The sequence below is a fragment of the Cygnus olor genome, chromosome 25, assembly GCF_009769625.2.
Source record: "Cygnus olor isolate bCygOlo1 chromosome 25, bCygOlo1.pri.v2, whole genome shotgun sequence".
NCBI classification, from domain to species: Eukaryota; Metazoa; Chordata; class Aves; order Anseriformes; family Anatidae; genus Cygnus; species Cygnus olor.
Window position 1 is genome coordinate 6,524,984 of NC_049193.1, and position 11,338 is coordinate 6,536,321.

General features: G+C 43.6%; 1 protein-coding gene across 4 annotated transcripts in view; it reads right to left on the reverse strand.

Annotated features, from left to right (window-relative positions):
• Positions 1 to 11,338, reverse strand: part of ASIC2 (acid sensing ion channel subunit 2) — a 514,654-nt gene that overhangs the window by 389,505 nt on the left and 113,811 nt on the right. The gene's annotated exons all lie outside the window — the stretch shown is intronic.

Sequence of the window (11,338 nt, forward strand, 5' to 3'; positions counted from 1 at the left end):
CAAGGAAATAATTAAATCAGACATCTAAAAAAGGAGCGTCCCTCAGAGAGAGTAACCATCAGTGTACCACCTCTAATTCAGTGCCAGGACATTACTCAGTAACTGTTCAACTATTAAGTAAACTACCTGTGAGAAAGATTCATTTGTGCCTGATGAATGTAAGGAGCCTTACAAGGAACCTGACAAAGAATCTGGCAACATATGGGCTGTATAAATAACTACAGGTTCAGATCGGCCCTTTCTGAGGTCCCAAAACTGTTACAGTAGACTGTAATGCAAGAACCCTTCTTGCTGGGTAACTGGTAGAGATCCCAGACTACTGCAGCACCATATAACCAGACATCAAGAGTCAAGAAACACTTGCAAGGAGGAAGGGCATTTCATTCAGGTAGGGAGGGTTTTTTAAAAAGAGACGGTGGAATTTAAAAGAGCCCTTAATCACCCGCAGCAGGGAGAGCAGTCAGCACAAAGGTGGCTCTAGGACACTTGCAGAGAAAAGAGTAGCTGTCGGAAGGGAACTGTGTGTTACCCAAAAAGGATGAGAACATCTCAGCATACACACAGTAGTAAAATCAAACAGGTGTGCATAATAGGAGCAGACTTCTTGCAGCGCTGAGGAACATGTCAGTAGAGTCCCATATCACTCAGAAGGATGTCGTGTGTAGGTGGAGTCCCTGGGTCAAACATTTGGGAACAAGCAAGGTGCAGGTCTCGGGCTCAACAAGAAAGGAAAGACTTATTCTGAAAAACCACAGCCAGGAAGAATCAGTGATTGGGCAAACCTAGTAAGAACCAAACCCAGCTGAGCAACCTTTATGCACCCACTATGGAAACCAGCAGGCCAGACCAGCTGAGAACATGAATATTCAGGATGCTAAATCCCTCTTAGCTTCCCCTATGTGTCTGAGCCTACCAGTCATACCTGCACACTGTAACACACATCACCTGGAAGCAGGGACATACAGGTGAAGGATGAGACAGCGTGCCAGTGAACTTTGTAGATACTGCTCTTTCAGAAAGGCACAGATTATAGACCGATCTTAGCTGCCTCCCGTAGCAAAAAGCAGCTTGTCCTGGGCCTCCTCCCAAGAAAACCTCACACTGCAGACTGTTCACCTGGATCGCACCAGCCCTTAAATGCTGCTATCGGGTCCCGTCGCCCTACAACACTATCCAACAGGTCTTCCACAAACACAGCTCTTCATACAGCCAGAGGGAAAAGCAATCATCTTTGCATGCTTCAAATGATGATGCCAACTAAATGGAGTTAAGTAGAGAAGAAATATTAACGGCAATTCTGACAAAAAAAAAAAAAAAGCACTATTCCCGTAGGAAACAAAAGCAAAACTTTTCAGTATTTTTGAAACTGAAATAAAATCTTAAGCCAAACATTAAGATTTTATATTGCTCACTCTTTTATTAATCCCCCCCCCCCCCCATTTTAGCATCCCTTTAGCAAGGATTTAGAAAAATTAAACTCAAAAGCTTTGGAATTAATATGCAAGTTAAAATATCAAAACATTTGGATTAAAAATTTTACTGTTCAATATTTCAGTTTACAGTATACACGTACTCCTCCCCTCCAAACATATTTCAAGTGAAAAGCAGAAAGCTGTCCCACAGAAGGCTAAGTTTATATTAATTAAAAGAGATCACCATTTATCACTTAGAAAAGTCACCATCTTTGCTGAAATGATTCACACTCATGACTTAGCAGTTTCTGGCTCAAGCATTCAACCTTTGTTACAGCCTTCAAGCTTTGCACAGGCTGTAACAGAGCTTTCCAGGGTGCCCAGAACCCGGGCGCTGTGATGCAATGAGTTGCTCCAAATTGCTTTTTAAAGGCTGACATGCAACATTACTCCCACTCCACAGGCAGAGTATGTCTGTTTAAATGCATCTCAGGGAGAGAGCACATTATCCATGATGAACAGAATACAGAAGAGTCAGGAGCACTTGACAGAAGAGAGGCTACTTTGGGGATGCAAAGTTCACCATCCATTTGCTTTGCCAATAACGCACCTACTGTGTATGTAATTGGAGTAAGAGGGCTAATGTATTTTTTGACTGGTGTATCAGGCATTTCATAAAAGTGCAAACTGAACTCCAATAATGGCGGGTTCAAGATGGCACAGTATTTAACAAAACCCTGCTTATTTTGGAACATGTTGATACAGAGCAAAAACCTCATCAACAATGAGTTAATCGAGGTAAGAGCTGCTCCCTGACTCTTGTAACAAGCCAAAGAGTTATGGATTCTCACTTTTGAGTTTGTGGGAATATCTGGAGCAGAGTTCAGCAAAATACAGATAGACATCATTCAAAACATCATTCTAGAGGAAAAGGGCCTGTGACTAAAAATACTGCCATCGGTGAGTTCACCTAAAGCTAAAGTAAAATACAAGTACTCAAAAATTCAGACACCTGAAGATTTGTTTTAATCCCAGAACCGAAGTTTTGTGCATTTGTGTATTTACAGACTAAAAAGGACATTTCAAGCATGTCGTCTTAACATGTCATGGCCTAAATGGGGCCAGCAGTGATCCTCCTGAAAAGTTATTGCTATGGGACACTGTTCAAAAGCCAGATGCCTTGATTCTCCCAGAAAGACTTTCTTCTCACTAGACTAAAGTCCCTAAATGCACAGACTGCACGATATGCTGCAAAAGGGGCTTTTAGAGGAAAGCTCATACAAAACAGAACTTCTGTAGATAACTAGCCAATCTCAACAGGAGAGAAATAATTCAAAATACAAATCCCATAGGTAACAGCTGACAGGGAAACATTTTGTGTCCAAGCAAGTCACAGACTTCAGAGAAAAAAGGAATCTGTAAGAACATCAGATCTGATTTTCTGCATAGTACAATTATATACTTTATGATTGTTAATTTTATGACTTTTCATATTAACTTAAAAATTTTGTATTTGAACTGGAAAATATCTTTATGGGAAAAAGTAATTTTTTACTTTAAAATTGCAAGTGATTGAAAATCCAATGCTGCCCCTTAGTAAATTGTTCCAAAGTCTGAAGAACATGATAAACATTTATATTTTACTATGCTTATTATGTTTTTCATCTAAATTTGTCTGGTTTAACTTCCACATGCCAAGTCTCCTTATAACTCTGCCTGAGAGGCTGATGTGTACATTAAAGTTTTATTCCCCACAAATTTAAATTTAAGTAAATATTTGAAGCATCCGAATATTATAGACCTGGCTCCTCTCTGCAGATAGAAAGTAGTGCAAATAAGTTTGGTCTTGAGGTTACGAAGGTGCCGCTTCCTCCTGCAATGGAAGCAAAAGCACAGTCCTCTACCTTGGTTTCCAAATAATTTTCTCTATCCAATTACATGTGGAGCAATAAGGACAGTGCTCTAAAACCAAGTAAGTTCCATCATATAAATCCCCAGGGTATAGTTACCAGTCTCTCTCCCTAAATTACAGGGCACTAGGAAAGCAAAATAATGACCCTTGACTGTGCAAGTTGAGTCTGATCTTAGAAAGCTGAAGTCAGCATCAAGTAATGCCATCAAAAACATTTCTGAGACAATCAATTTTTACTGGTCCTGCGTCACAAAGTAATTATAAACCAGTCACAGAATCAAAGAATCGTTTTGGTTGGAAAAGATCTTTATGATCATCAAGTCCAACCTAACACTATCAAGTCCACAGCTAAACCATGTCCCTAAGCCTACATCCACACATCTCTTAAATACTTCCATGGACAGAAACACCATCACTTCCCTAGGCAGCCTGTTGCAGTGCCCAACCATCCCTTCCATGAAGAAACTCTTCCTGATATCCAATCTAAGCCTCCCCGACACAACCTGAGGCCACTGACGTTCAGGTCACAAGTAATAGGATGCAAGGCATCACTAACTGTAAAAGTTAAAAATACAAAATAAGAAGTCTTACAAAAAAAAAAAAAAAAAAAGGAGAAACCAGGAAAAGTTGAGACATTCACTCTGAAATGTAATAAAATGTAACAGTGAATAAAATGTAAACATATTGCACATCAGCTACTTTTGTGTACAATTAGTTGCAATTAAGAGGTATGTACTCAGTGATCTGGAGGAGGTTTGTGCAGAAATTCCTCCCGAATTCAGAATACAGAAACTCCAACCCCCTATCTCAGAAGGATGCTTTGAAAATGCATCCCCCTAAGTGTCTCAAAGTCTGCTTCTGAATTAAAAAGACCCTAATTGCCTGATTATTGATTATCTCTTTGAAGTACAGTAATCATGATATTGTAGCAAATTTGCCATCTGCCTGTCTTGTTAACAACCCAGCTATTTTCACCACGAGCTGTCGTACCAATGGAAAACACATATGCTTTCACTGCAGTGCTTGTCCTTAGAAGGGCTGCAAACACAGATGGCTTTGGAGGACACAACGGGGGTAATAGCTCAAGTTTGCCACTCTCCTGGGACTGTTGTGATCATCTGCCTCCTATCAGTGGGACTCTTTCCTCCTCTTGCGGTGCCTGGGATGCCTGCCGAGGTTGCTAAACATCCAGGCTACGTCACCAAGAATAGAGGCTTTGTGGCTTCAACCCTCTTTCTCATAGATCACAGACATGTTCAGAGACCCCATTTGAGCCAGGCAATTGACTTAAAATTGGTGGAACACAGGCCTACCACCTATTTCAGATCTCTCAGTTTCTTTTTCCCTAATGACACTCAGAAAAATTATGATTTCCCTATGACCAGTCTTTGGCATGGGAACCATGGTCCTACTTTGTTGACAAGTATCTCAGTTGATAGGGCATATTTCCAGTAAATCTTATTTCTATTTCCAGAAGTTCCTCCCATTTAAAAGGCTTTTGTACCAATAGAGCTGTCTTCATGCTGAGGCCAGGATTTCTCTCCATTAGGTTTAGATACCTACAATATAACCATATGGAGTCCAGCAGCTTGCAGACAACTTCTCATTCTAAGGTAGACTCAAATCTAAGTTCAGTAGGGTGCTTAGATGCCCCAAAGAGCTTTGGAAAATGCCCTGTCCTCTCATTTGACTGTGAAGTGTGGCTAGGTGACTAGCTCAGTCTTTCCCATTGCAACGCAGTGCCTCCATTCCCAGTGCCTTGATTTTTATTCCAGGTCCACTACAAAGCTTACCAAGGAAGGATCCGTTCAAGACACTTTTTTCAATTACTGTACTCCTTGCAGTTTTTCCCTGCTCTGAGAACATTTTTGGAAAGATTAGTTCCACCTCTAGCTTACTGTTCAGAGCCAGGTGGTTCTGAAATGTGTGCAGGAAAGATTAGCTTGCTCTGGGACTGAGCACTCTAATGGGAGTAACTGCCCCCGACCTTTTGTGATGTACAGGAACAAGCAAAAGATGCTAAAACAAAGATTTTCTTTTGATTGCAGTTTTATCCAAATGCCAAATAAAGCCTTGTAACTTAACAGCTCTGAAATGTGAGTTGACAAGAAAGTAGTATGCAAAGGCAGAAATTGGTGGATGGTGAGGTTAGCAGGGCTCATTTCAGCGATCTACAGAATGTAAACTAAATGACTGCCTGTACATGAGAAATTTCTCTATAAATTAGAGCATAACATCAGAAAAAAAGATTACCCCAAGTTGATAGCCATGCCTATAACGGTAGTGTTCTGCAAAACAGGCATCAAACCTGTGAGCAAGAAAGTTATGTGGTTGGAATGACGTTTTCATGGAAGTCCTAAAAATTCACAGCTGAATATCAGGCTATGTCCTTCCTAGATAAAATTCCTACCCACAGAATACATTATTCACTAAGCTGATTAAATCACCCTCAGTTCATCTCAGTCCATTTTTTTTCCTTGTCTGCAAATTCAAAGACACTTTTGAAAACTACTTTAGAGAGCTTTGCCTGGGTTTTTGCAATACCAGTAGCAACAGGAATTCAGACCTACAATAGTTTTGAGAGGCTGCATCACTTGAACAGTGCACTTTTGAAAATGTTACTTCAACTGACCATCCAAGGTCACTCAAAGTCCAGGACATGGCATTAAATCCAAGCACACATACATCACTGATGGTACAAGAGGACACTGGTACTCTGCTGTTTTCTCACAAGGTGAACAAAGTTGAGTTCCTTATAGAGCAAAACTTAGTGTCTGATCCCAGAACAGTTTGGGATGACAAGAAAAATCACCTGCAAAAGATGGGGGTCCATGGATGAGGGTGTCCTTCCCTTTGGCTTTCCATCTGCAGTGGGGTTTTGGAGCACATTTCCTTTTTTTCCATCATTACACCTCCTAGCAGACTGGTCTCAAACTGCTGAAAGCCATTATGAGTCTTGCAGGAGGCAGAAGCCCTACCACCATTACTCCCCAGCCCCGCCTAGCTCCTGTTCCTGCAGACATGACCTGCTACCAACCTATTCCAGCAAGATTCTGAGCTAAACTGCTCATGGGCTAGTCCAGCATTGCAACTCCTGTAACCCAGCAACTCCTGCCACTCCAGAATGAAAGCTGAGATTTAAAAGCCAAGCTGTATGTGCTATTTCAAATAGCCAACACCGGTAATCTTTCTGCAGGCAACACAGAGCTTTGTTATTGTGCAGCCCTATGGAGAGTATTTCTAAATTAAATATTGAAGAAACTTTGCAGCTGGGACTTGGAATACATGTAATTTAACTTCTGTTGCTTTGTTTCAAATAAAAAAAAAGCTGAGAAAATATTAGCACTGATATTTCTTTTCTTAAAATTGCAAGCTAGAGATCATCTTGCTGCAGAAATTTTTGAAGGAAAGAGTGTGCAATACAAATTCAGGCTTAGCCAAGAAGGGTCTCTTTCCTTACCTGCTTTCAGAATACGATTAGACTTCTTTGAAGAACTACCTAGAATTATACTGAAGCCCCTTTAGAGTGGTGCACATGACCAGCACATGCAACAAGAACTGCAAAACTCAGCAAAATTGCAGTGTACATAGCACTCATGTTTCTAGTACCCTTCAAAAACCATTCGGAACCAATAAGAGCTACTTAGTACTGACCAGCCAGTCAAGATCTCATTGTTTGAGCTCACTCTTGTAACCAGGAAAGCCCAATCCTCTTGCTGTGAGAAGCACTTCCAGTTACAGGCACTATCATAGTGATGGAGTTTGAGACATTATGGACACCAACCCATTTCCTTCCTCTCCTTCCAGAATATTTCTTCACCTCCCTTTGGTCACCCTCCTCCTCCTCGATCCCTGCACATGCTCCTCTCACATCCAGAGTCAGCCTGCGCCAGCCGGTGCAGTGTCAGTGTGACTGCACCTAGAGAAAGCTCTCCCAGCAGCAGTGGGAGCTCAAAAAACCACGTGTCTTGACAGATGGACAATAGAAGCAGCTCCCTCTGTTCAGGCACTGCCAAGGTCAGCATTCGTAATGTCTTAAAAGAGTTCTTTGGAATCAGCTGCTCATCTTCCGTGCTTCAGACACACAAGAGCAAGCACAGGATATGATCAGCTGAGAAGAACAGGCAGCACCTCTAGGTGTCCTACCCAGAGCCTGAAGCCATGACACTGAAGCCTCAGGCTCCAGAGCACGATGACAGTCAGGTTTTTTGTGAGCTGGGAGAGAATTAGCTAAGGGCCACACTTTTACATGATACATCAGTAGACAAAACTAAGCATTTCAAGCCCTTCAGCATTAAAGTTTTAAGATCCCAGAGTCTGGAAAATGTAAGATATGGCTGTGGAGCCAGACTTGAAATAGCATCACAGCTCTTTATCTCCAGGTATGAGCAACAGGGAAGATCTGAATCAGCCTTCCAAGCACTATGACACCACACCATGTCGCTAATGCTTTGCTCCAAGTAAAAGCTCTTGGAAGTGCTCGTTATTTTGTGACAATAATATATTGCTGTTGGCAACACTGGAAGGAACTAGAACCCTTCCTAGTACCTGTACTTTTCAGACTGCATTCCTGAAGCTTCTCACTCTCTCCATTGTGTATCCACTCTTCCTATGCGGTTACAGCTGAGGTTAACTGATCTGGCAGGTAACTGGCACTTGAGATCCCAAGTCATTTATCAAAGGTCACATAAACTTGTCAGAGACACACACTGCAACCAAATCACCAAGCCCACCAGTACTTTAATCTCAAGACTCTGTTCTCCTTTAGACAATCCCCCTGCCCACCCCTCAGTTATCCAGCTTGCCCATCTGGTACTTTCTATCAGTACTTACCATTGGGGAAAAAGTTGTCAGACTTTGAATAGATTTTCATTGTCTGAATAAATTCAACTAAGCAGCTGTGCTGTTTGGAAAGCTCTTAAATGTTTAACATAATTGCCTCTTTGAATAACAATTTCTCAAGCCCCAAGCTGAACCTCCAACTTGCGCTGGAAATACCCAGATGTACCCACAAACAGGAACAGCACAATCCCAACACCAATGCTTGCAAACTATACTCTGGGGAAAGGTTTACAACAGAAGAGAACTATACCCAGGACTATTCATTCACTCCACCCTTCCACTCCACACCCCAATACTAACCAGTAATCCAGCCATCCTCCTGCATCAGCTCCCCACCCTTGCATGAACAGCCAGTGGCTGGATTAATTTGTTACTGTCTGCAACTTCAGCTGGTCCTGAGGCTCCTTCTGCAGCTGGCAACCTTCAGAAACAGGCTTCTTGCTCTTTACATGAAATGAGCTCTGGATGAGACTTAAAACACCAGCATATTGCTCCATTTAGCCTTCAGAGATGTGTCGAGTAATTGCTGCCCTCTTAAATCATTGCTGAGCACTTTACCTATACAGGAGATCGGCTTACGCATTCAAGACATGGATTTTAGAGGATGTTGTGGAAAACACCCATAATTCAACTTGTCTTGTTAAACAGATAGTGTTAGTACAAGTGAACCAAAAGGCCATGATTCTTGAAAAAGACAGCAAGAAGAACAAAGCCCAAATGTTCCAAATGAGCTGCTCCAACTTTGAGCGTGCAAACAACTCTGTGTGGGAGGATGGCAGTTTCTCCTGCAGAGTTCTGAGTATCCAGAGCACATCTCCAGTGCAGAATGCAGTGGGGATACCCAAGCCTGCTGTAATTTTGAACCAGTTCATGAAGCATGGGATGGCTTTCTCTGGAGCCTTCTATGCAGTTGTATTCAGTTCAGAAGCTGCATACTAGTAAAGGTGTAGCCTGGGGCTTGCTCCTTCTTGCTATTGCTTGCATGCTCTCAATCCTTAAGGCATTTACATTAAAACTGCCCCATATGGTTCCACAACACTGAGTCTCCAGCAATGTTATAAAGTTCACTTGAATGCTTGGACCTTCAAGCACTTTCTGATCTAAACACACCTTATCTCAGGTTCCCTATGACTTCTAGCCACTGTGCCATGAGTGTAAAGTTGAAAACTTAGAAAATAACTCAGACCAAGGCTCATTACACCTTGTTAGCTTTCGTGGAGAGCCAAAGCAAAGGACTTGGCACCGTGGAACTTCAGGCACTGGCATCTCCTTGCTAGGTGGCCCCTTCAGCTGCCCTCAGCTAGCTGCTTCTCCACGTGGCCAGTAACTAGGGTCTTTACACAGAAGAAACACTCAGAATAAATGCTGGGAACCCTCTGTCCATTGTGAAGCTGGAAAGAAAAGAATTACATTCTTCAAGGGAGTGCATTTGGTGGAAGGCAGGTGATGCTGAGCAAAGATGAATGTCCTTCAGGTGATAGCAGCTCCTGAAAGAAACTCTTTTAAGGACAACTGGAGCACCTCACAGGAGACTGGCAGAACCAAAGCAAATTTTGGGGACAGGACAAGGGGCAATGGCCACAAAACAGAGCACAGGAAGTTCTGCACCAATATGAGAAAGAACTTCTTCGTGGCGAGTGTGACAAAGCACTGGAACAGGCTGCCCAGGGAGGTTGTGGAGTCTCCTTCACTGGAGATATTCAAGGCCCGTCTGGATGCCTACCTGTGCAACCTGCTCTAAGGAACCTGCTTTGGCAGGGGGGGTGGACCCGATGATCTCTGTAGGTCCCTTCCAACCCCTGCAATTCTGTGATTCCTGTTCACAAGGGTTTTACAATACCTCAAAAAATACTTGGTCTTTGAGAAGTACTTCACAACTCTGATGCCAAACCCAGCCTGGACTTGTACTATCACCCGACACCAGAAACAAGGCTGAAGTAGAAGAGGTTAACAGAGGGACTGGAAATAACCCTCCCGTTATGTGTCCTAATATGTTATATGGAAGGCAGTAGCGAAAACTCCGAGGAGACTGGCGGCGCTGGGAATCACAGAGGGCTCAGGGCTTCTTAGCGCTGAGGCGGCGGGGCCAGGCTCGGGCTCACCCCACCTCTTTTGCCTCCTCAACTCCTGCCCCCCAGCCGCCTCCTCGGCTCCACCGCCTCAGGCCGAGCAGCAGCTGCGTGACAGTCACACGGCGCCGAACAGGGAGTGGTAGAGCAGTTTAAATGCCTGGGGCTGGGGCCTATTCGCGCGCTGTTTCCGTCGGGGCGTGAGGCAGCCCCGGGGCGCCTGAGGGGTTTGGGGGGGGGGGGCAGCGCTGTGCCCTTGGATAGTGATTGTCCTGAAGGTACGTCCTGTCCTGTCCCCTTCTTTAAATGGATTAAGTAACCCACAAGTTCTTTTCCTGGTTGTTTCTTTACTCCACAATCCCCTAGGAGTCAAGGGAGCTTTGGAGGCTCAAGAACAAGCCTTAGCAGTGAAAACGGAGGCAAAAAAATAGTGAGTACCTCAGTATGTTCCATACTGCTTTTTAGGGCTAGGCTGCTGTTTTGCTGAGTAAAGGGCCTGTGTTCTACTTAGCCCTTCTGCACACTATGTACTGTTAGAAGCCTTTCTTATTTCCTGTCATTTTTGTTGGCTAAAGCAGGCGACCCTAAGCTGTAGGGAGTAATTGCTGTGCTGGAAGGTAAGGTCCCTATCTGGGGGCATCTGGGCAAGAAGGAGGCTGACCAGATCCTCATAAAGTGCAAGATCCTGTGTCAGAGGGGCATCAACTCCATGCAGCCATACAGGCTGGAGCCCGACTCAGGGAAGCTCAGGAGGCAGCTCCTCAGGGAAAGATATGGGGGGGGTTCTGGTGAGGAAACTAAGAAAATTCTGAAGAAAACCCTTAAATTGTAAGCACACCACTAATACGCAAAGCCTTCGTGTGGGGGGGATTCCTTCACGCTTTCTGCATTGACTGAAACTGCTCTGAAGGAGCTGGTGTGACTGCTGCAGGAGAGTTGAGTGAGACATGATTGAAGTAGCTGCTGAGCTCTGCACCCTTGGCTCCACCTGGAAAAACCATGTCAGTAGCAGCTCTCATTCCCATCACAGTTATTACGCAGCTGAGAAGGGTAGCAAAGTTTCAGACACACTATTCGTGTTGAAGAGCTGGGGTTATTTATGT